Source organism: Varroa jacobsoni, unplaced genomic scaffold (genome assembly GCF_002532875.2).
Source record: "Varroa jacobsoni isolate VJ856 unplaced genomic scaffold, vjacob_1.0 scaffold_602, whole genome shotgun sequence".
NCBI classification, from domain to species: Eukaryota; Metazoa; Arthropoda; class Arachnida; order Mesostigmata; family Varroidae; genus Varroa; species Varroa jacobsoni.
This window is the reverse complement of record NW_019213504.1, coordinates 367535-394148: the sequence shown is the minus strand read 5'-3', so window position 1 is coordinate 394148 and position 26614 is coordinate 367535. Positions and strand designations below refer to the sequence as shown.

General features: G+C 47.0%; 1 protein-coding gene across 2 annotated transcripts in view; it reads left to right on the top strand.

The window, feature by feature from the left end:
- The window catches only part of LOC111261861 (band 7 protein AGAP004871), a 329925-nt gene that overhangs the window by 6211 nt on the left and 297100 nt on the right, over positions 1-26614 (top strand). The gene's annotated exons all lie outside the window — the stretch shown is intronic.

Genomic DNA, 26614 nt, shown 5'->3' with positions numbered 1-26614 from the left:
AAATAAGCGCACTGGTCACCTGTAAAAGTGTTAATAGCTTTCCTCCCCCCCCCACAATATATGCCTACAGTTTACGCATTAACGTTCATATCCCGAGACCTGTCGCTTTCGCCAAACGCTCACAAATATATTGCTTACCGACTCGTTATCTTGGATCACATGACAGCACGACGGTCTCGACGCACCTAAACGGCTATCTTTCGTCAGACCTGAAAGGTCTTAGAATCTCTCATACAGAGTAAGACAAGACTCAAATTCTCTACGTCCACATGCACCTATATATATATATATATATATATATATATATAGGTGCGTGTGGACGTAGCTTCTAGATATTTGACGTGTCTTTACGTTTGGCGTTCGCCCACGCTATCGAACCCTTTCTACTCGATTTCTGCTTCATGCTCCCAAGCAACACTCATATGCAGCCTTCTACAAAGAGAACAAGTTATTCACTATAGCACGCCCTACTCTAACAATCTCTGACATTATGGGAAGTGTCGCTTCTGCAACCCTCTATCTCGGCTGCATGTCTCTCCTAAATTTGGTCATCGTCTCGACCCAGCTTTCGCCACCGCAGTCATTTGGTCTTCCTTTTTTCCTGCTGCCTAGAGCACTGCTGCGTCAGCCACGGCGACAACGATAGTGGCGGTACGGCAGCAAGCCATGTGTCTATTCGGTCCATCAATTTCGGTATCCGCCACTTTTCTCTACCAGCTTCAGTTGGCGTTTCTTCCTCCTGCTCGTTTTCCCGATGTTCGATAAGCAGCCGAGTTCACCCCTCCTCTTGGGCGTCCTCCAGGCGTCAGCTCATTGGCGCAGACAAGCTCCCTCGTTCTTGCGCTTCTTGTTTTGTCCTTTTGCCTTTGCTCTTGTTTAGAAAAAAACGCTTCGTCCAGTGGCTGGATTTGTCTGTGTTTGCGTCGTGTTTAGTGTGCGTCTCTTTTGTCTGTCTTGGATCTTTGTCGTTGCCGATAGTCTGGTAGGTGCCAGGGCTGATCCGCTGTAACGGCAGCGCCCGTCGTTCTATTCTTCCCACGAATTTGTGCGGTGTTTGGTCTATATTCCCGCTACGCGCACACATATGTGCGTGTCTGTATGAACCTGCATATATATTTAGATGTGGATGTGCCTCAGTACTTGTGTACTTCATAAATGTGGAGCACTCGCCGAATCATCAAGTTTCTGCCGCCGTAGTCTTAGAGCGGGTGGAGCACGCAGAAGCATGCGCACACTTGCAGTGGTGTTGGACGCTGAACTAAAGTAACATGTCAAAGTTCAGGCTACCACTGCAGAAATCCGCAGAGTATATCTACCTCTTCCGTGTCGTTCGGTATCCTCAGTTGCCGGCATTCTTAGCCAACAGCAGTAGCAGAGTATCGTCGTATAGTCACCATAAAAGAGTAAGTTGTCTATATCCTCGTCTACGTTCTGGAAGCCTGTAGCTTTTCCATTGGCTGTTATTGTTTGTTACTGTTAGTGCTGCTGCACCGTATGCTTCTTTGAAGAAGCGTGAAGAAGCGGCGCGCCATGCAACAAGAAGAGGTAGGCCCTTCATCCAGGCTTCACTCAGAAGAAAAGGCCATCTCTCTTATCCGACCGGTCGGAAGAGAAACCTGCTTGGAATTTGCTCGAAATCAGGTCGGCGACGCCGGAGAAATAAACGAAAAGAGAACGACGAGAGGGAGAAAGCAAGGACAACTACAACTACTACCACTACTACTACGAACAGTAGCGTTAGCGATAGAAAGAAACATCGGCGATGGATCGAACGACACGAGCGAAAAAAAGCAGCTGGGGAATGGCTAGCGACTGAGCGGATACGGGTTTTCCTGCAGCTGCGGCCGCAAGTCGTAGTTGTCGTTAGCAGTCTAGTGGTCACGGACGCTCACCCGGGCAACCCAGATCAAGCCAGCCAATTCAAAAAATTGAACAAAGACTGGCTGATATTGCTGCCGCTGCTGTTACGTTATTGCAGCAGCACCGGCGACGAGATGGTGCTGGCGGTCGACGTCGAGACTTCTGCCGCTGCTGCCAGTGACGTTCGATGGCTGTTTAGCCCATCTACGCATTATTTATCTGATAGCTGGCTGGGTGGCAAACACACACGTCATGTCGCTTTTCATCCAAGAGAGGAAGCGAAGGAGGAGAAAGGTGATAATGATCGATAAGGAACAACACAGACAGAAAGAGATAAGACAAATAGAGAAAGGAAGCTTTTCACAGAAACTAATTCCGTCACTTCGTCGACTTTGACATCGTCTGCTGTTGGCCACGGAGGCGGCGCATCCATTCGAGGTCTCCAACAACCTACACTGCCAATGGATTTCCCAACGTTCATTGAGTTAACCCCTCCTTTGCTCTTTTTCGTTGGCTTCTGGATGGCATCTAGTGTCGATGAGGCTTGGTCTACAATATGAGAAGATAGCTTCTAATATCCCGCACTATTGCAATATAAAACTTATTCTAGCTATCTGGCCCCTAGCTCAGTGAGTCCGCTGCTGCTGCCGTCGCCGCCGACCAAAGTCGCAGAGGCCATACCGACTAACAATGAGCCGAGCAACTTAGTGTCTAAAAATATTCCACCTTTAATTGGTTCTCGGATTTATTGTATATCAAATGTATAATGTTTCTTTGTTGGAATAGCGGGAGTAGTATCAGCAGGGCTTGCGACACGGAAACCAAAGTCAACCGTTGACAGATTGTGTAGCAATAAGAAAGCCTATAGGCATATTGGCAGCTTGCTTACTCTACATAGCAAAGCAAATGCGTGCGAGCTGAATGAAACAAATACCTCAAAGGAATACAAAGGTGCCAATGCTCACTTCGGTTCTGGCTGATAAGGCGTCTATAGAATTCGACATTGCCGTCAGTACATTTGTCCGCTAATGCCAAGGACATGGTGCCGTACTGCGCCGAAATATTTAGCAGTCAATCTACTTCACTGCAAAACAATACCAGCAACAAACTCATACTGTTACTATTATGTATTAAATTATAGATGTGTTGACGCGCTCGTTCTTAACGCCAAGCATGGAGACAGCAGAATCGAACTTACGTATATATAAGATTTCGTCTCCTACCAGTATCTCCGCGTGATACTGCGATGTTAGCACTAGGCGATTGCCGCTACCTTCGAGCACCAGCTATACGTCGATGTGAACTCATCTGAGTTTCTTCTGAATACAAATTCATGTAGCGGTCTTTCCTAGCTCTCTATTGTTTCCCTTCCTTTTGATATCCGCCCCGGGAATCCCACTAAGAGCCGTAGTGTACGCCAGTGCTCTAAATGTATGGCTGGCTGGCACACGTATAAATGAACGCTTTAACTTCACGGAAAGCATAGTTTGTGAATTATAAGACAGTATCAATACGCTTCCGTGCATTTCGACAGACGAAAAAAGAATAGGACAAGGAATAATCACCTATCAGTTGTAGGCGCGTGTTCCGGATACGTTGGTTTCTACTGCGATCCGTCTAGTTAGAGGATGAAGCAAGACCAGAGATCAAGTGCGACAGATACCGCACAGGTGAGAAACAGGGTAATAATAAAGGCACGGGCAAAAGTTTGTTTTGAACGAGAAAAAGCGATTGAGATAGCTATGAGTAACTCAAGAATATATATGCGGGGAGGCCAAAGGGTGTTTTGCTGTTTCGAGTTGGACTGGATTAGCCAGGCATTGCTGGTTTGTGAACAGCCGGCATGGGTTTGAGCTGGGCGGCATTGCAAAACCAGCCCGATGCGGAAATGAAGTTGAGTCGGCCGCGATGCTACGACTGCTTCTACAGCGACTAAAAATGTTGTCGCCGGCCGCGTCTAGAAATCTTGACCTACGGCACTGACAAACATGCGGGCGGACTTCTTTGAAATTTTCCCCCCCCCCTCCCCCTCCTGAATATGGCCTAGTTCTGGCCATGTGCATCGTGTATATATGTACAGACATTTCCATATGTGTATACAACGTCGGTAGCTTGGTGTAGAGGACCAGCCGAATTTGAATAGCCTCGCTGCCGGTTCGCCGACGTACCTGCACACTATCATCATCATTGTTAGAGTGTACAATGCAATCTAAGGGGCAAAAGCGAACAATCGTTGCCGGCTTTAACTGCTGGCAGTAGCCGCGGACGATGTCTTCGTCGTGTAGGGCTGTTCACAGCCCTAGCTGCTGGTACAATGCTAGGCTGAGCTAAATTAGGGTGGTTGCAGGATCAATCGGTCCTGCCATGGACGACGTGGCTGATAGCTCAGAGATTCCACAGTTTAGGCTAGGGGAGACGCAAAAGCCAGGTCTGATATTTTATTTAAGCTATCACCCGTTTGTTGAGAACACGCGATGTTCTCATTTACAGCACACACTTATCCACTCTCTAAGATGTGCGTGTGCGACATACGGTGCGTGCACACGACGCTAACGAAGGCAATACTAATTACAGCGGTAGGAAGACGCTTTGTTTATTCATAGATGCAGGCAGAAGCGGCAGTATTGATTTGTACCGGTCTTAACTCTAATGCACGGCAGGTATATTCAGTATAGCCTATCCGCTTTCTTTGATTGAGCTTTGTCTTTTAAAGGAAAAATAAGAAGCGCAAACCGGTACTTGACAGCTCTGGCCTAATCACTGGCGTTGGCTGATCCAACGACACGTTAAATGGGACCAATACAAAAGAATATATACATACAAACAGATAAAGCTTGCTTTCAACGACCGACCAGTGCAACATCATGAACAGTCAACTATAATGTACTACAGAAACTGACTAGGTCATTAAATAACAAAAGGAACGGGTTTTCTTTTAAACATGTTTGTGTACAACGTAAATATTTAGCCACTGAATTCGTTAGATAGAAGATTTTAGTGTAACAAGCTTTGGGTCAATTACTGTTGAACTACTAATTATTGATGACTCTTGTAAAATTCAATCTCGTATAGTCTTCGTTTTATGGTATCGTGGTGCGGAAGGTCACGCACCAATATCCAGATAGTCGCAGCGCATTATGCAAATCAATAAGAGTACGGGAAGATTCGATACCTTTCCTCTGGTGTCGAACCGAGATTCTTCTCCTGCCTTGAGGCGTCCGCTTTCACTCTGTACTGCCGGCGTAGAACCAAATTGAAGCTTGTGCAGGTCAGTATTCCTCCTCGGTTAGCCTTCACTAACGTAACCTGCTCTGCCTTGAATAGTGCAACTCAATTATCAATGATAAAGGAGTCTAGTCGACTCTGTTTCTGGCCTTAGCTGTCTACCACAACAGAGTCAGCTACTATCAACGATGTCTGACTGGGTAGATCCTGATGAATAAGTGCGTCCGGCCTTATTTCTCCTCGCCTTCGGTTTGGCGTCGCTCAAATCCTTTCACTATAACCCACGCAAAGAAAGGATTTCCTGCAATAGTACGTAGCCGTGACACATTTGTGTAGCAGGGCGCCGTGTTTTAGCCAGGAAAACACCCTAGGGGATCCACAAGAAGTAGTTGTATTAACTTCTATTGCTGCTGGTTTTAGTGACAGCGTAAGCGCTTTACACCCCGTGCAGCTGTCTTTTGCTCCTCCATTCGGGAGCCGTCGTCCCCACTGCTCCAGTGATGGTTGCAACCATCTTCATTTTCAGCACTACTACTGCCGCCGCAACCCTACTGCCTCGTAGGAAAAGCGTCATTAGTCAGAAACGGCGTTAAGTTGGCTGCGACAATGCCACAATCAGCCTTTATTTTATTGCACTTTTTTTTTATCGTTTGCTCTTACTTTAGAGTCCTTTTTTTCGCCTTTCTATTCGTACCTCTATTCACGCATAGTTTTCAAGCATCTAATCTGTATAACTTGGGCCGTGGTGGCCTTTTTCATCATCGTCGTTTCAACTTTGTATTTAAAAAGAATTGGTATTCGTCAATCACAATACTCTGCTCAACCATCCACCTACTTTCATTCCCATAGGTGCGCATATATCACTGTGGTTATCGAGAAACGGCCGCAGCCTGCGTTGCGCCGGTGCGTAGCAATAGGACCACAAAACCAAAAAAAAGAAAGACCGAAGAATCTAAACAGGGAAAGTCGTATGAGAGAGGCATAAGCATAGTAGGATACGAGTCTCTCAGGAAGCTCAGTCACCGACCGGCTTCACTACTTGCCTTCACGCGATTTCCCTGCCAAACGCCAAGGAGCTCACCAAATGCTCATTTGTTCCGCTAGCGACCGCAAAACGGGAAAGAAGGAAGATAAGTAAAACAGGAGGAGAAAAGGGAACCGGTTGTATCCATGGAAAAGGCAGCTCCTCAGGCAAACTACCACAGAAGGACCGTCTCTGCAGACCAAGATAAACTGTCGTTAGCCCTAACTGAAATAAGTGTTTGACACGTTTGCTGAACCCCAGATGTCACATCGATCGGATTCCTCTGCCGTGTTAGCCTAGCTTGCTGCCGCTGCCTCCATATCCGAAGATCCTCCCCAATGCTCTCTGCGCTACCCTCGCCCACGCCGATTTCCACCTCCGAGTCGTCTTCTGAACCCCTTTGCTTCCCCTCCCACCCCTCGACGTAGTTTCTCTGCTCTGTCAGTTAGGGAAATCGTCTGTGTCTAGTCGGTCGATCCGAGCGAGCGTGGTAGTCGTTCCCATCGAATCGGCCTCACTCACTGGTCCTCTTAGAAGTGCCTTCTGTCCCATTTTATGGTCCCCTGCAGTCCGTACAGCTAAAGCTTTTTTTAGCTTTGTATGGCCAGAATCCGCGAGGGATTACAAAGATCTGGCGGACGATTCCTGCCATTGCGGGGAATATGTGTGGTAGCGAAAGGTCAAGAAGATTGTTTAGGATCAGGCCCGTATCTTGCTACCGCCGCTTTTGAGATTTCGATTGGGCTCTGCTAGCTTCCTTCGGCTTCCTGGCTTTCAGCAGGTTCGCCTCACTGTCCACGGTCTCTCTCCAGCTGCATTCTATGCTTTGGCGGACGTGGCAGAAGCATTAGTTTGTGCTAGTAGCTGGAGGTTAGTTCCTCTTTGTCACAGAAAGGTAGTCTTTCCGTTTTCCTGCTGCCTTGCACTCAAACGCATGCCAACACCAAGTCCGCCACAGGCTTGTCCGCCGTAAACACGTGCTGGGTAGTATCTCTGATCTGAGAGGGAGACTTTGTAAGCTGGGACTACCTAGAGTGGAGTAGAGAGACTGATACAGGAGCGTAGGGATGGAACATTGGCAGCGTTTCCCCTGGTCTTTTCTACAAACTGGCAAATAGTGTTAAACGCGAAGAAGGTGTCGCAAGCATAAGTCTCCGGCCGGCACCACCCAAAGGCGGCCACGCATCCGACATAAGAATAAAAAAGATGAAGAATGAATAGGGACGTTTGAGAAAGACAGGCATGAGATAGGCTAGATAACAGCATCGTGGAATAGCGGAAATTTCAGGAGGCAGGAACAAAACAAGAAGCACGAGGACAACAACGTTCTTAAGAAAGTTTAGGTGGAAAAAACACGTGTTGACCGTCTTCTAATTTTGTGCTTTGTATTCTACTGGTGTACGAATGTCGTCTCTTGACACAGCACTCTAGACGAGAAAGGTCCCACGATCCGAGTTTCTGGTCGACTTGAGCTACGAAGACCCTGTCAATGGATGAGGCTAAGCTGGCGTTGTGGAACCGATGACGCTAAAGCGGTAGATAAGCTTTAGCTGTTCACGTTGGTCGGAAAATGGTTGATGGCTAGTTAAACGTCTCTGATTATGGTGAGAATTGCTGATACCGCCTATTAGAAGCCTGTCAGGCCTGCGCTGAATAAACACTAAAATATAAATTATAATAGAGATTACTTCTCTGGTTTTCTCTGCACATTATTCAAGTAACGGTCACTGTTTCAGCTGCCCCCCATCGTAGCCAGTTTTATAGTCCATCCCGAAGGCAGATCGCGCGGAGATGAAGCACGCAGTGCAAGTGTCAGCTCTTGGGCTCTATCGATCCCCTAATTTTGTCTGCGTAGGGACTTGTCGGCTGGTTTGGAGCGGCACAGTTGACGCGAGCAGACGCTTGCAGCTGCGAGATTTGTATTGCTGAGAGATTGCTGCTGTGTTCTCCACAGCAACAACAGCAACAACAACAGCAGCAGCAGCAGCACAGTCAACAAGCGCATACAATCGAGTTGGGCTAGAATGAGAAGTAGCTATGTCTAAATGTTGATTTGCATATTTATTGCGTCTTAATTGTTACCACTGCTCTTAATGCTGGCGGAGTATATACCTACCGAATTGGCTAACGAACTGGCAAGCCAACACATATCAAAGAATATACGACAAAACACAGACGTTGAAAAATGCTCGCCATGTGACTTTTCGTTATTGAAAATTATTTCGAAAAATGCATAATCCTTAAATACATACATTGCTTCGAAATAATTATGTACATGCGTGTATCGTGGATATGTATGAATATATGTATATACAGGATGTTTAGCAAGCTATCAAAATGTATTAAAAATTGTACCTTTAATGTAACTTTTTAGTCCGTTTCAAAATGAAAAAAAAAAAGGAAAACATCTGCATGCAAGCTTGCTTAAAGCGCCACTAGATTTTAACGGAGCTTCGGCGTCCTCCGAATAAAATTGTAGGGGTAATTTTTATCTTTAATTTTATTTTTATTTTAAGTTATACAGCGCTTTATTCAGATCGGAAACTGCAGTAGTAGTAGTAAGTTTGGAACCATTAGAACCTGGTTAGTTCCCCATGGAATGGAGCAATGACAGGCTGAAGAATCCATTTTTTGAAAAACAAGGTTCTAATATAGGCGGAGCCCTTATCGTCTCCAGTTTGATGTCCCTAATGCCCTGTTGCCTGTGCTGTAGTCCATCTATTCTCTCCTCAGGCCAAACATCGCTCAAATAAAGTAGCCTAGCGTGTGACTATGCCAGCTTGTCTGTCTCGTATGTCGATGACACTGTCGCATGGCAGACTGCGGGCTGTCACTGGGTTACGTCGCACCGCCGCACCACAACCAGGGAAGCTTAGAGAAGCAGCTCCGATGTTTTACGGACCCGTATCTGAGCAGCGCGCATCATTTGCCTCGTGTGCGTCATAGCCAGAGTTCTGACGAATACCTTATGCCTATGTGTCGGTGTGCGTCGTGGTCATCGATGATAGTTCTTGATTATTGTCTTTGAAGCAGTATATTGTTAAAGTCTTCCTTGCCTATTTCTAGAACACAGCGGCTCTGGACGTTACTAGCTAGTCGGCGCTAGGTCGGTTCTATGAATGAGTGTTACTTTTGTTTGGAGCGTCCATTGTAAAACGTTTGTAGAACATTGCCTCAGTTGAAGCTACTAGCGCTTGCGATTTCGCTGCTGTCGTATTTTTTTTTATTGTACTCCTCTCGTCACTCTGGCATGGTCTCTCATATTGGATACCAGGCGAATGTACACTGGATAAGGTCTCGCACATGGCCTCGAACCACGCAGAACCGCACGACGTACCAACTACGAGACCCGGGAGCTTGATATACACCATTTACATACATTATCCTTAATTCTGCTAATTGCTTATATTTTGCCAATTTTTATACAATGTAATCGGATGTAGTGCTGTCACAGCCATTGCTACTCGATCCAGCATTCTAGGTATCCTGCCCAGCACCGTTTCGTGCTCTCCCATTGCCCGTTGCTGTTCCTGCTGCCGGTCGACCAAGAAGAAAAAGGGTGGCATGGCGAAGTGGACAAAGGGTCCTATGGCGAGCCGAATCTTTTGGGTGAGGAAAGATCGTTAGGGTCACTTATATTCGGTCGATTGATTGGCTGGGTAGCGGGACGCTGCCGGGGGCAGCTGGCTTGCTTGCCCGACTGTCCGCCCTCTAACTGCCGCCTGACTGCTACTAATTCGTTCATTTAGCGGTTGGTTTGCTGTTGTCGCTGCTGCTATTGCTGCAGCCATCCCATTGGCTCTCTTTACTTCAGTGACGGCGCTCAAAGTGACACAGTGCGAATCATAGTTGAGTAGGCGCTGAGGCTCGCAACTTGTAGCCCCGGTTTCTTAGGTAGCCTAGTCTGGCCCTGGTGGGGTGGAAACACCTTCCTCGTCGTCGTCGTCATTATTTTCTCCTTGTCTCAGCGCACTTCCTTCCCAGTGCTGGCCCCGATGATCGTCGTTATCATAACGTTGGTTCGTTCGTAGGGGCGCGTGTCTTAAGACTCGTTAAGGTTCTTCCTTAAAAGATCGAGGATTGAGTGACGCGCATGCAGCCGGCTCTTGATGGTATCTTCCGTCTCTTTTTCTGTTAGGGTGCCCAAAGAAATGCAAGTTAAGCTCCCACCAGGGAAATGCTGGCTCAAGCAAATTAATTCTGCTTAGCTAAACTACGTTCTTAACGGAGCGGTTTTTGAATACTTAGTTCTTCGTCGCAAATTTCGGGGTGTTGGAGGGGTTCGATTAAGGGAAGGAGGTAAGCGCCACAATGAGAAGTGCCGTCACAATTCAAGTCGTATGTTTCGTGGTGGCAGCGTCGCGGCCGCCGACCATTTGCCCTAGGCTTAGGGCGCAGATACGACAACTAGCGACAACGAGCGAGCTTCAGACTGAAGGTTTCCAACTTTAAGCTGCAAGCCAAAAGAACGAGCGAAAGAAAATGGTTAAGGGCACGACAAAAAAAACACAAGATTTATAGGAGGATCAGCTATAGAAATGAAGGGCTGCAGTAGAAAGATTTATCGAGTGAATGGGTGAATGAAACGGGCAAATGGCCTAATTCGAAAATCAAGAAAAGAGATGGAAATGTCTATCGTGTTGGTCTGCATCTGGCACTTAGCCTTCGACCTATTATGTGACACAACGAAAAGCGAACCCGTAGTCGATGCCCGATGAACTAGCTGCTGCGCTACGATCGTCTTAAATGCATAGGTATTTACAACCGCTACCAGACATAGTCTCGATTCGCTAGTGGTTTCCGGAGACGTTTGTATATTTGACTAAATTATATATATATCTATGCAAACTATGGTGAGTTTGTTGTGCAGAGTCTAGGCACTACAGTGAGTTTTACACGGTATTAATGTGTCTAACTGTCTGATATGCCACCTTTCGTTTTTAGCTTTGAAAAACCAAAAAACGATACGCTAACACTTATATTAATTGCTTATAATCCGACAACAACCTGTTGTGGGAAATTTTCGACTGTTTATTTTCTGATTATCGGGAGGGATCTACCATACGTACCTAGTGCGACACCGAAATTTCGCTGTCCTCTTGCTCCCATTATAACTGCTACGACTACAATTGCGGAAGTCCATTCCTTGACTCAAGTCCTCTGCGGCCTCAGCCGAACAGGAGAAGGGGTGGAAGGCGGCCGCAAGTTTGCCATCTCCTGCTCTTCGGCTGCACGCTTACACAGTTTAAGGAAGTTGTTACAGGTACCAACTGGCGTGCGCTGCTAACAGGAGTGTGGTGTTACCCTTTACCACAACTTGTCTTTCTTAGTTGTTTTGCTAGATACAGCAAGGCACAGCAAGTAACAATAGCAGCAGCGGCACGAAGAGTCACGTCGGGATTCATCTGAGGAAGGCGATTGAAGCTGAACATGCCACTTGCTAGGCGTTCAGGTATTGCTGCTGGTCGCTGTATAAGACGTCCGTGTCTTATACAGCGACCAGCAGCAGCTATTCGCAGGCTTACCAGGTCGATTTGGTCTTGCCACCGCCCCCACTGGTACCACGCACTTGCAAGAGAGCGAGCGGCGCGGGAAAGCGGCAGTCTGTTCTGTCAACCGATCCCTGTCTATCATTAGCAGGGAGATAGCAAACAGGCAGCGGCACCAGGGCAAATTGTTTGGTGACGCTATTCGCCAAACGGGGCAAATAATAACAGCAGGTGACAGGATCAATAACGTTTGTTTCTCTACCGATCTTATGAGCTGGCCTGCGGAGCCTCCAATACCACGGTACACACTTCAGTCCCTGGTGTGTCTATTTACCGTCGGCTGTGATGGACCGGTCAATCCGCCAAGCAGCGACGTGGAACCAAACTGTTCGGTTTTGCTACGAGGAGGATAAGTGCAGTCCCCCACTGGCCGTAGAGGTTGTTACGTGGCGTGACTAGTCCGATTGTTACCCCCAATCTACCACCACCCACCCCTGCTACAGGCAGGGATCATACACTTGCTCAAACTATCAGAGTCCATATGCTCAGCGTATGCGTGTGTGAATGTATGCCTATGCACATCTTTCCTATGCAAGGAGGGCAAGCCCGCTCTCGTTTGTGCAACGGCAGGTCATGGCTGTTGGCAATGCTTGTCCGGCCAATCGGCTCTATTTGTCCCACAAACGGGCAACAGCCACCTCCTGCAGAGAACTGTAGCCTAATAGAACAAACCTTAATTAGCTAATAGTTTCATCAACTAATCTTATTGGAAGCATCTGTCGGCTGCCCACTGTGGGATTATAACCCATATCAAACGCGTAACTGCGACTTGTGGAGCACATCTGAGAAAAAGCATAAGACTACCCGTCACTTTAAAGCTCTTTTAAAACAGCAGAACGCTTTTGCTTTAATAAAAGGATTATTCTTACAAAGAATCATGCAAAAAGCTGATGACGTGCCTCTCTGAAAAGGCTTGGCGCACATCAGAGGCTCGAGAATTTCCTAGTTTGGCTTTTTTGCCGTTGTTCCAATTTTCGAATGAACGTAAGCCAACAGCCCGCCACTGTGTATGGATGTTCTAGGCAGACCTGCGACATTTCGTACGTTCATTATTGGACTGCCCCGCTGACCATCCATTTTCTCTCTATGCTCGCACGATTGAAGTCGACGTATTCGTTTCGTTTGGCCGCCGGACCAGTCACTGCAATGGCGTCGCTGATGTTCGCATCGGCATCGGCATCGGCGTCAGCAATGCCACAAGGACGGACACTCGTGGCACGCAAGCTTCGAAGGCTCCGATGGCTTATCTCAAAGGAGCCATCTTACTGAACTCCATATCTGGTGTTTTAATCCAGCCCAATTAGTGGTCCAAACACTCGGCAGTTTAAAGATTTTTTTAAATTTTGCTAAACCGAGAGCCCCCTGGTAAACCAACCCCCTGCAGTTCGGCTAGCTCCAAAGAGTGATTGACAGACGGGTGGCGCATTGGTCAACTATGGATGTCACGACAATGGCGATTACGCAGGGGATGCTTAAAGTATCCGTAAAGCGGAAATGACTTATCGGTCGTTACGTTGTGTGGCTGCCTTCGACAGTACGAATCGCTGCCGGATGGAAGGTTGGATCGAGTTGTCAAGGGCCCTTTTTTTACAGGTTTTTCTTTTTGCTGTCGAAAAATTCGTGACTAATGTCCGCTAGTAGTTTCGCCAGTAGCTTTTAATCAGGCGCGCAAGCTGCCTCCGTTACCAACATGGCTGAGCGGCCCTCTCCCTCTTTGCGTCCATCTAATCACGGACCTTAATTTCAGAAACGAAAGCGGAAAGCTCGGTGACCAACGCCGACTCGCTGCTGCTGCTGGCGTTGTCGCCGGCAATTCTAGCTAAGCCCCATCCCGTCACTCTATCGAATTCCGTTAACGCTTTGCACAAGCCATTTTAGCGGCGCACTGGCGCTCATTGGTCTTGCTGGATGGCTGGTCGGGTCTCGTTTGGCAATTCGTTGTTGCCTTCTTTCAAATTGTACGCTAACCCCCCACTAGTTCTACTTGGCGCCTCCACGTTTCTCAACGAAGCCCACAGCCGAGGCAGGAGTAAATGTTAGGTTTGATGAAGCTGAGCTACGTGATACGATCAGCATTGTCGTCTATATTAGGCTTAAAACAAATAGGATAATTTCGAGACGGACAAACTTTGAAACGCTCTCTAACTGAACAATTGAAGCAGACGATTTTCTCGTTACCTTTACGATCTATATAGATGGTGCACTGGCCAAGGCCGGCGGAGAATCTTGGTTGAAATAAAAATTAGCTCTTTAGCATCTATACTTTTAAAACTCTACGAAGCTTGTTGCAGGTTTAGCAATGTTTGCAATGAAAAGCACTGCCGTATCCATTGGACCAGAAATTCTTGTGCTCTCTCTATCTATTCCTCATTGAGGAATTGCGCAGTTGTTTTACGGTCGCTGGCGGCTATGACCATCGCCAAGCTGTAACGTCGATAACACTAGCCAACTTTCTAGGATGAAACTGGACCAATCCGCGTAGCAGCCGTCTTATTTTTTAGGTTATCTTTTCTTGCACTTACGTTCGAGGCGTGTCGGATAAGCATAGGTGATGAAAGAATGGTATAAATTAAAGGGTCGGACCCTGCTATTGGTTCTGATACCCCTCGTGCCCTAGCCCTAGAGAGACGATATTATTCGCAGGTGCGTAAAGAGGCCCACGTCGAAGGCCACGGGTCGCCGCACGGTGTGCCTAGCGTAGATATGCCCGGTCGAGGTCACCCGTTAGTCAGCCACCAGCTCGCTCCTCACCGATGGTGGTAAAGGTCGCGGCGTCAGGCCGGCATCTCTGTCTCGCCATCAAATAATTCGAGCCGGGGTAGGCTCCTGCCTGCCGACAGCTTTGAGCCCATTCAAATTCCAAATGGGTATGGCCTTCATCCGCCTCTATCACTGTTGCCGTGTTAAAGCGGCAGCGATGGCGGCGGCCTTGATAGAAACTATGCACCACATCACTATGCGTCGTTGATTCTGTGCGGCGGCGACTGTGCTGGCATAGATGCATGCTCCATACTTCTCCATTGGTTTGATGAACGCTTCATTGCTTGGTAAATTTGTTGGTTGAGTGAAAAACCCTGAAGGTTTAGTCTGTAAGCTTGCTCCACAGGGCTGCCCCGATCTCGTAGGGTAGCAAGTAGGGCAATGAGCATAATGGAGAATGATGCGGGAGCGAGCGCAAATCTGAGGTGGAAGGGATCTGATGTCTTTCGAGCTGCCTGAATAAACCGAATCAGGTACTCGTGCCCTTGTCGACGTCACGCTCGCGACGGCGGCGACATTTACAATAGCCCATCTCAGTTGTTCTACGCCCTACAGCCTTGCCAAGCTTGGGACCGCTCTGTACACCTTTGGCAATGGTGTCTGCGATTGTTCTTCTAGGTGGGCGACTACGCTTCTCTGGCACATCCGACATCGGTGGTGGTCTCCATTAAAGGGTCTAGGAAAAGGCAAGCGGTGTGTGCCATGCCACTCAACGAAGCTCCCAACGGCTTCTAACACGGTGGGGCATTGTCGGGCAGCAAGTATGGGGTAACTTCTCAGATAGCTGTCACAAAGTTCACAGTAGGGGAGCCAGCAAGTCAGCCAGTCAGACCGGCTGATTTCGTCCCCGGCAAACGCCTTTACTTCATCGTAAATGCAGGAAGGGGCAAAAGATTGAGGACGCCCTCCCCCGTTCCGAAAGGGTCTGATGACCAAGAGAGGGCAGAGGAGCAAAACCTCCGTTTTGCTTAGCTGTCATACGGCGAGGGCAAGGCAACGCAAGCCACAGAGAGAGAACAGACTGATGCCAATTTCGGCCAGCATGAGGTTGTGCACAGCTCGGACTGACTGACCGTGCTTTTTGGTGGTCTCTCAAGTTTTTCGCAAACGCGGCGGTGGCGGCGATGGTTGGAGCAGCGCGACCAACCGATATCAATCCCTGAGTCTAAGGTCGGAAGGCGACCGAAACGTTCGAAAACTGTGATAGATTTAGTCTAAATTTTAGACTAAATCTTAGTCTTGGACAGACTGCCTAGAGGATCGAAAAATGCATACACAGGTTCATTACGCACGGTCATCGCCCGAGCGGTGATATGAAGGCGTGACCGAGTCTGATATTCTGCGGGTTTTCGGTATGGGTATGTGCAGCGTGAAGAACACTACCTTCTTGTCGTGCTTGAGGTTTTTCTTTTTGTTTCTTGCTCGTTTTGTGACTCTTAGCCTTGGACACCGCTTACTAGACTGATCTAATTAGTGTGTCTGACCCTTCTTTATGTGCCAGCCGTTCATATGACCAAGGTAACGGCGTCCTTAATGTTTAATCATGACGTAAAGATACGCAATATAGAGAACGATGATGACCTAGTGAGTTTAGGGGTACTACTGAAAGCAAATGAAATGTAACTCACAAAATCATAAACTATATGCATAGTGGTCCAGTCAGTTTCACCCCTTCAGCTCCCGCCGCCCCCTCGTGACTGAAGATAAGAACGGGTAAACATGAACTACGTCTAAGTGAATGTGTATTTGTTGGCTATGCTAGATAGAATCAACACTATCAGTTTCAAGAGTTTGTCAAGTCTGGTATTGTGTTTAGAGTAGACTGCAAAATGAATGTGTGCTTGCTTCTAAAATAGCCATACCTCTTAGCTTTCTTATTAAAGTGCCTCTTATGGCTTATTGCGAGTTGTTCTCATTAGAATAGTGATGCTAAATTAACGAATCCAGTTTTTATATTATGAACTGCACACTTTGACAAAAACACCCGTCGGCTCGAAGAATCGCGCGCTTGAACATCAGCCGTCGTCAGTCCAACAGGCAGTGTTGACGGCCACTCCCCAAGTGTCTCATCTTACCCGCGCAGCGTGCGGTGTCAGATCTGTACAGCGAGTGCTCGCTCTTGCCTCGTTCATTTCTAACTGCGTTAACTGGGCCTGTTGCAGAAAGGGAAACTTTCTACCTTAAATTGCCTGGACTCTAGTAGTTGTTTGCTCTGCATTATCAGAAATCTGTGGCGACTAGCGGCATGGTGTCCCCGTCGCGGTAACGGCGGATCATCTGCCAGGCACGGTATTTACCCCCCACAAGAAGCTGCGAGAATTTCCTTTTGTTTCGTTGAGTTATGGGGGGTAAGTATCGGAACGCGACCCGAAAAGTTTCCTACATTCTCCTCCCCGCGAAGTATCATTATGACTTGGAACCAAGGACTGTACAGGGCACAATGCAGTAAAACTCTCAGATAGCTTGATCGTCGCCCGTAGTTGCAAGACCCGATAGTAGACACTCTTAATTAGTACACACTGAAATAAATAGGTGTAGCCTGATAGAGGATAAGAGATATCCAATAAGATAACAAGCAATTCAGTGTGCTGGATGTGCCAAATGGCTATTGGGACAGGCGATCTGCATTGGTAATCATAGACTCTTAATACTAAAAGTACCACTACAGCAGTTACAGGGTAATGGAACGGTTTCTGTGTACTGTTCGATCCGGATCGAATTATCCTAGCTTGCTCGAGTCAGAAGCTTCCAGTCTTTTACCTTTTCAATAAACGAAGTGCACGGTCTTGCACAAGCGTTTCTATGTTCAGGACGTAGTTAACGCTAACACTGCGCAGGTATGCGTGCTTGTGTGGTGGTATACTTACAAGGTCTGCTGGCGGTTCTGGCCGTCAAACCTTATAAAATAATTGATCTTTTTTATTAAAATAATTGGAACACAAACAACACTTACGATCTAGATCGAGTTTAGCCCTGCTTCTCCTAGAACCAGTTGCATCGTTCGCTTCCCTTCTTCTCTTTTGCTTTGTTCTGAGTTTTTCGTTTGCTTCTTATAGGCACTTTTCTGACGTTTACAATTCAGACCGCTGCCAACGTGTATAAGGGTCTGTTCAGTTTCGAGGTCAATAAACGGATAATCCTCTCGATTGGCCGCCCGTTTTACTGTAGTGTAACACATCGTTCACCAAGTCCTGCATTTATAAATACAAAGGCTGACGTATGCACCGATTGATTATCGCTGTTACTGCATTTGTAGTATTACGGAAATTATTATTGGAAGAATGCTAAAGAAGAGGACTGGGGCTCAGAGGCCTCATAGATTTATTCGGAATTTCCTTTTTTTCCACTCTACACCAGCTACTAATCCTTGTCCTGGTCCAGCGATTTTTCGTTCTGTTCAGATTTTTCGCCTCGTTGTTGTATTTTCCATTTTTGCCGTCATAATCGAGGTAGACGTCACCCTCTACGTCCAGCTTCTGATTTCCCACGTTCTGGTCGCAACAATGACACGACCAAAGCTTGTCATTGAAGTATTCCCATCTTAGGAAATGGACCCTTGCAGGAACACTAGCGATGTCTCCGTACTGGTATACTTATATATATAGGCCTACTGCCAGCGATACGCCGTCTGCTTGGTCCTGTCTGCGTCTATCACCGCTGCCTAAAAGAAGGTAGACGAGAATTGCGACAACGGTGTTTCCGAGCCTGCCTTCCCCTAGAATAATGAGCCTACTCAGTCGACTGTTTAGGTCTACTCAGATACCAAGGCAGAGGACAGAACAAGGATAGAGAAAGAAAAACGGATGGTGAAAGAGATTCAGAGGATGCCAGTCCCTGCCATTCGCTTGGCTTCGTTCCTGCATTCTGCCGTCATTTGGCCTATGAGTCCCAACCTATGCACGCCTCAGTCCCCCTCGTTCCCCACAAGCTTGAACAGCTTAAAGTAGGGGCATTTTTCCTTCTCCTTGATTTATCCCCGCGACCGTCACCAACCCAACTACTATCACGGCTACTGCTGCTGTTAGCATCAAGAGATGTTGGTCCTACATTCAATCCCCATCTACTATACGAGTAGTACATACGTATAAACTACGTAAACAGACAGTTGTTGTACCGGTGGGAGCGAGGTAACTGCATGCGGCAGATGTGTGCAATCATACATAGGCAGCACGACATAGCCAGCCTCGGATGGCAAACAACGTACAGCGAAAGGCGCGAGATGCAAAAACAACACTGAATACTCTTATTATTAAGTCAAACCCAGCATGATTACAAATGGCGAGCAACAGAAGCCGAAACAGTGGCATCAGAGGCAGCCAGACAAAGTCAGCTAGTCTAAGCCAGTTTCAGTTGGGGGCCGATGCTAGACAAGATTGTCTGTCTTCAGTCGGACTAGTTGCACACTCCGCAGCTAACACCGGATGATAGGTACTCTTTGGAATTGTTGGGTTGCTAAGAGGGAAAGGAAACGTGAGAATGTGTAATAGGTTCAACAGGAAACTGGGCTATTGCTTAGTGAATGTATAGCCTGTGGCAGAAACTCTTGTCTTGCGCAGAACGCAAGACCAAGTCAAAGCAAGGGAACGAGGTAAGCGAGCCGGAGGGTGCGCATGAGCACCTGTAATAAAAAACAAATATTCTGACTTGTGTAGGCGGGGGTTCTTCTCTTGCCGGCCCGTTAACGGAGTCAACAAATGCAATGTTAGCGCTCCCGCCGTTGCGTTTACCACCTGCAGCAGCAAAACTCACTTCTTGCTCGATCCAATGCGACTGAGCACATGCGTGTGCTGCATGTATATGCATGCGTGGATACACGAGTTCGCTTATTAAGCCAATTAGATTTTCATCCTTCAGACTTTATCCACCAAATGTAGACACACATGCGTACATTGAGCGGTCTCTCTTCACTACACCGTCACGAGAAGCACCAGCATGTTCTTTATCCGCGTTTGATGTCATGCATTTTTTTTGTTATCTGTTATACATGAGCTGGCTGGCCGATCCTCAGGAAGATTATTTATCCTAACTGGCCTGCTCCCCAGTCAAGCCTAGAAGACATTAGCAACTTGGTGAAGTCACCAGCCGAATGATTAATTGTGGAGAACAGAAAAACCAGACTAGAAAAGATAGAGGGAACGTCTTGCGTGCTTTGGATTGTTCGACCAGCGAACGGATAAAATCTTCGAATTATAATATTATGGAACAAAAATTAATGCTATGCTTTGCTTTCGTTGTGCCTTTGTTTTTTCTGGGTATCTTCACCTTTTTAGTTTTACCTCAGCGCGAGCAGCGCTCGCCTGCAGGGACAGACGCGGTAGCTGCTATAGTAGTTGCAGTCAACGAACCAGTGGAGGACTCATTGTCGTCGTTACCGTTATTAAATCCACAATTGGTCGTTGGTTTTTTCATGAGCTTCTGCACACTTGCAACTTTGAATCGGACGGCCCTCAGAACCAACTATGCGCCTACCAGGTCCCACGTCATGATTCCCGGCGTTAAGCAGCCATACCCAACAAAGCTTAGTATTCAAAAGATTCCATTTCGCTCAAAGTTGAACGAACGGAAGAACCATTTGAACGTCCCAGTGGTCGATTATCTAGAGCAAGCAAGTCAACTCGAGGAAGAGCAGCAGTAAGCTGTAGGTGGGTGAATCAGGCTTCATTCACGACTCGCGGTACATAGTATTCTAGGAAGCCGTCGCTGGTGAAGCCGAAGGCCACCATCGGATAAAACTCGATCGTCGAGCGCACAAAAGAATACCGGAAAGACAGGTGCAGAAGAAAAAGAAGACATTACATTTCATCAGTATTCTATTTATTTGTATAAATACACCTTTATTAGTACCTGAAGTGGTCCTTAAAATAACGCATCAGCTCTGGACGGGCTTTTGGTACAGGCAAGCTCGGCCCTATTTGGACAGTCAGAGAACAACGAATGTACTTAGTTAAATTTGCAGGATGTGACCAAAGCAAAGAAAGTAAATGCTTTCGTGATCAGTCTGTATGGGGCACGGAGAGAATTGGGAGGGTACGCGAAAAGCTGAATTGGTAGAAAATGCGTTGAGAAAAAAGTCCCATCTAATGCTTCTTTAGCTTCGTTACAGCTGTGACTACTGAGCTGTTTTCTAATGCCAAAAGAGGCTATGGGAGGCAACTAAAGAGTCATCGAGAATAGAAAAACACCCCACCCAGCGTGCCGTGGTGAGCTGGTCATGAGCTTTGCTCTGGCAGGTGGAAGAAGCAGAAAACGAACGAGCACCTAAAGGATGTCTGTTGGTGATTAGTTGGTACGGGTCACAACCGAGAACTACAAATTACAGCATTAGGACAGTGGGCAAAAAGGAACTTGCTTTTCGTTAGCTTTCGGGGGCGCGTTAGCTTTCGGGGGCGCATCGGACTTCGACTACAAAGCAAGCTACAGGACTTTTCCAGCGCTAGTGAATGTAGCAGATACGTTTTGGCTGCGATTCCGTGCGTGAATTAAGGATAGCTCGACACGCTTCGCTGCTTTCGGTGGCGTGTCACACGTTGTTCTCATCGTAGGCCGTCCGAATGGGTTTGTAGACTATCATTATTATGGGCAATATAGGGGCAGGTTTGTCGGACGGAACGGAGACGAACGAAAAAAGCTGAGTAAGGGTTGTGTGGATCGGGCACGCGTGCCAAATTTTGTAACATCTGAGGCCTGCGAGTCGGCAGCGAAATTGAGTGAGCTCAAATGAAACCATATAACGCTCGAAGTATTTTTCTGAAGATGCAAGTTGACTACAATATATAATTTAATGCCATAAAGCGTGATGTTTTGCCGAACCGTTGGAAGGGGTGGTTCTTGCTAAAAGATCGCTTTAAAAGTCAAGTCTACACATCTAAGTCAACATGGACTACCCATATTGAACTAGTTAAGTTCGCCGAGTTAAATCTGTTAAGCACCTGGAGTAATAATTTATATTTATGTTTACTTTATTTATTTAAAATAGTATATCATGCGTAAACGTGTACCTTAAATTTTATTTGTTAGTGGTGCGCTAATGCGTTGGACGTTAGCGGGATGCTTACCAATTAGCTGATACAATCAAACATCCATTTAAATCGGGAACTAAGTACCGCAGATTATGCCGAACTAGCTTCGCATGTGGCAGTCGTTACTCCATTTGCAAACGATGTATCTAGCAGACACGTCCTTTCCTGAGCCCTCGTGAAGAAATACCAGGAAAGCGACCTTCAGAAACGCAGCTGGGCAGGACGCTACCACTCTTGTGTCCTCTTTGACACCTCCAATTACTCCCCCTCCAATAGTTTTCAGCAGAGTCTGTGGATTGCGAATTTCCTTAACACCGACGCCCCGTGTGGCAGACAGAAAAGCAGGATAGAGCGAAGGAGTTCCTAAGCAACGATTGGCTCGGCTAGATCGCTTTGCCATCTTTCAGCATACCACTGCTATTACAGTTGGTATGTTTGATAGTCTTACGTCTACTGCTATTACTTTATGACTAACCGCATGACTAACCGTGAACTTAGCGGGATGAAGACGGAAATCGGCTTAGGTCAATCTCTGTTCGAGCTTTTTTTTTTTTCGCTTCTTCTTCTGCTTTCACTCCCCGCATTTCGGAGTAGTCTGAACTGAAAAAACGGAGCCGCTACTCAGGTTCTTTCCTTTTTAATCGCTGTCTATGTACATATATACGATATAAATCATCTCTGTTTGGGTTAGGCTCGCTGGCCAGTATCCTTTTGCATGCCCGGTCGCTTTGGTTGCCTCGTCGACAAAGGCGACGCTAAGTCCAAGTTACTCTGCTCCCCACTGTACCATAATATACTACATGTACGGAGATCCAAGAAAAGGGGGACGTGCACTAAGAGAGCACAGACCCACCGGTGGCTCCCAACCACGTTTGGTGATTTTTCACTGCTGGTCTCCGACCAGTATTCTTCTAAACAGCGGACTAGGCTATTCTACAGATGGAGTATGCCGAATAGACCGTGCCCCGGGTATATAAGGTGGCAGACAGGGTGACCGTTCCGAGGGCCCTGGCTGCTTATGACGCCACTCGGGACCAAAGCTGCTTAGTAAAACTTCTCCCATAGATATACGCCGCCTTACTTCCAGGGAAAAAGCGGTGCAGAATGCAGGCCCAGGCTTGAGGCAATGGGAAGGAAAAGAGACAAACAGGACAAGCACTAGCAGCAGACTAGCGTACATATATATACGGACGCTGACAAAGCTGGGGGCCGGCATTTGGGGCTCGAAGATCGAAGTGAAAATCTTGCCCTGCCTTACGCGTGCCATAAGCTGATGCTAATATTAAGCGATTCTTTTTTTGCCAGTTACTTATCAAAGGGGCCGCTCTAATTGCAAATAGGCATCGCGAACGGAAAAGGATCGCAGGAAAGAGAAAAAAGCGGAGTCGTTTTTAGGGAAACATCCTTTTTCCGTATCGTACTTCTAGGTCCGCTCAGCTCAACTGAGTCACCGCTGCTGAGCCATCATCGAAATCTCTGTACTTGGCAACATTATTGAAGCGGTTTTTTGATAGTAAAAACAAATATTTCGTTTCATTATAACAGACTATATAGCCATAGCGTTGTCCTCCAAAACCCTGGCGGTAGATATCCCTTTTACATTGCAGGTAAATACGGACTTTTTAACAGGCGCGGTATACTTCGCTACAGGGGCTGCTCAAATCAAGGCAGACAGAGCAAAAAAAGAGCGACAGAGTAACGTTCGCTGTAAACACGGTTAGATGCAATGCGGAAGATGACAATGCCATGTCTATTTCGGCTTCGGGGCAAACACTTGTCGCCTGCCGCGTGTTCGTTGCATGCGCATCGTTGTCCTTATTATCCTAGGCTGAATTGTAACTGCAGCAGCTGCGGGCCTCGTCGGCGAGATGCTGCGCTGTTGAGCTGCGTTATTCTGCTCTACTGGGTACAGACGCCGAGACCACGGCCGGTCAGCCTTCTTTGCCTTGCAACGCACTTTTCTCTTCCGACTGTCGTTTCAACTTTGTAGTGGCGCGTACCTAGCGCCAAAACCCTACTACATACTGAATAACAAGGAAAGCGGCGGAAGGGTCTGCACGCGGGAGGCAACAAACAGTGGCACGCGGCCGCTAGTAAACGATAAATGCTGTCACAACCAAATGTTCGTAGGCCGTTTGAAAATGGCGCCGCCTTCCCTGTTGTGGGACGAGAGGAGGAGAGAGGGAAAGGGAAAGAGAAATACAGCGGGTAGGTGAAGCTGTGTATAACATAGCATAGCCGGTACGGAACAAGTAATAGCAGGACAAATTGACCATCTTCTTTTTCCGTCTACGGTATCATCATACGGAATGTATCGCAGGTGCACGTCGTGATGGGAGCCTCTGTGTAGTCGCTCGGCCTCAGGAAGTCGAATTGTATGACTTCGAATAGCATGATGCATGTTCTTTTCCGAGAATAGATACAACTTGGGGTATGCCTCAAGAAAGTAACACGTGGTCAACGGCAAAGCTTTACATGCACCCTATACTGGTTTGTCGTCCCAGATAGTCTGGGTACACTTCTTTCCTTCTACAGTTTTAGTCCGCTGTTTGCTCATTAGTCTGTGTATGCAACGATCATGCACCAGAGCGACCCCCACAGTACACCCATTATGACCACCTACAAAAATTCAAATCATTAACTAACGTTATATGTGATTACCTATGATAAACATTTCGTTGATTTTTAATGCTTTTATAAACATCTTATGCTTTAGACTTGCGGCTAAGCGACAGGAAAATGGAATTTCATGAAACCAATTTTTTGGTGTTCAGAGCAGAAAAAAGGAAATAAACGATTATTAGATTCTGTTTATCCGAAGTGGGTAAATTAACGATCATAAGGGAGATTTACGTTATAAAATTGAGTGATTCATGTTCCCTGTGTGTTGTTACTCAGAGTACTGCAGTAATAACTGGTAAGCTATAAAAAAAAAGTGCTATAAAAAAACGACACGGAATCAGTTGCGTGGGATAGACGGATATTCGTACGACTCGCAGAAGAACGTAATTAGTTGAACTATGTTAATAATAATATAATGCTAATAAACATTTGATCTTAACCAGACGTAATAATCTTTGCTTGTTCTAGCTTCTAGGTAAGTACATCGTTGATACATTGTTAAAACTGCCTCATCGTTATTCCTACTCACGACCCATATAAACATATATTAGTATACATATCCATGTATGTATGTATATACCGCACTAGTCGTATTCAGGAGCAAGACTTACCCAACGGAGAACCGGCCCGTGGGCCTGCTTGCTACCACAGCCCTCGGCGCTTACTTAATGCTTTGCACGCCATCAGACTTTGCCAAACTGCACGCGCTTACCGAGCTCGATGAACTCTGTTGAGTACCAGTAGTTGTAGGGTCCCTAACTTGCAATTCATGCCACCGAAAAGCTGTTCTCATACTTCACATACCGTCCTATCGGCAAAGAAACTCCTGGGAGATTTAACCCTTTTTTCTCTATCCTTTTTTGTACTTTTTTTGTCTTACGACCCGCGGCTGGCCATTAAAAAGGACCGCCATTAAAAGGTCTTTGAAGATTACTGAAGGAGCAGAAAAGACTGGGAGAGCAGGCCGTTGCCTTTCGTCAGACTTTTGTCCTATCGGAGTGCCTGCCTTTACAGGTTTTCACGGGCCTCCGTGGCCCTTGAGCCTTCTTACGTTGCGTTGAAGCCACCACCACGGTAGCAGCTGTGCATACACTATTCCGGTGTATCCGAACATTTCAAGGCTCTGGGTGAATGCAGCGCCAAGACCGCACCGCATTAGCCAGTGTTTACAATGGTCGTGCCGTCATGCTGTATGGGTGTGTGCCCTGGACACTTCTCGCGTTGGTGCGTTCTATGAAATTGGCATTTTTTCTGTGCGTGCGTATCTTTCAAATGGCAAGCTCATTGGTACATATATGTGCAATTTAATATCTGCGCGTCTATATACCATATTTCATAGTAGGAACTATGTAGTAATTCAACCTCCAACTCTTCTTCTTATAAATTTCTATTATACTCTCGCAAGGAAATACTGGAGAACTCGTTGTTGGCCTGTTATTCGCTGCTGTTTCCAACGATTTGACGACATCTTGTCGTCTGCAGTTGGCAGCGGCGATGAACCTGTCGCCTGCCTGCAGACCGCTGGTCCCGGCCATCCTTTAGCGTTCTTTCATGGATCTGCAGTCCTAACGCCCATTCATCCGTTTTTGCGACCAATTGCCTCCAATCTACCAACAAGGTTTAGCAGTCGGTCAGCCAGCTAGCCTAGTCTACTTGGGTTATAAACAGGTTCGCCTTGCTCGGTTAGAGCTGGCGCGGCCAGAGGCCCATTCCTTGCCGTATGTGGTAAAGCTAGCCCGGCAGAGACTGCAGGTGACTTCACTACCACCTCTTCCCTTCGCCTCCTGGCTCTCATCCAAGTTCTAGCCATTGACCCTCACGGCGACCAAAAAAACCTGTCGTAATCATCACGACGACGGCCGGTCTGGCAGCAGTGCGGACGTTCTTTTATCCAGTTTGCATCGTTCCTAGGTTCACAGGAAGTAGCAGAAGGTACAAACGTCGGCCAGCCAACGAATTCGCAACTGCAATACCGCTGCTTACGGTGCTGTTGGTGTTGGGCAACGTTAGCAACGCCCAGCAGTACACTCATGTCACTATGCCATTTTTTTTCATTCGCGCTGATTAGACGCTTCTCCACCCCTGCTAGACCACCCCCAAAACAAAGCAAGCTGCGGCAGCATGCGTTTGCTACGAGCGCGACAGCGTCCACGAATCCTGTAAAAATCAGCTAAAAAAAGAACGCGCAGAAAAAGAGAAATTGAACCAGAAACAGAGAATGGGAAAATAAAAACCTAGATTTTTTCCGGATTGCTATACTCAGTTACGTTTTCCAGACAGCAGCAGAAGCTATTACTGCCGTTTAATTTATGCGTTTGCCGTCTGCCCGGGCTGCTAATGCTGGCCGAGCCTCGGTCTTGAAAAAAGGCGACGGCGACCGCGACCGCGACGGTGGTGAAAAGTGCGAAGCTTGTCCGTCTTCCAAAACAAACGCTCTAGTAGTTGTACCTACAAGCGTCTATACATTACGGATCATAACTGCATATAACCGGGAATACTTCTTCGTTTCACCGTATGGCGCCTGCCACTTGTTCTGCTCGACGTTTCCTTTTCGT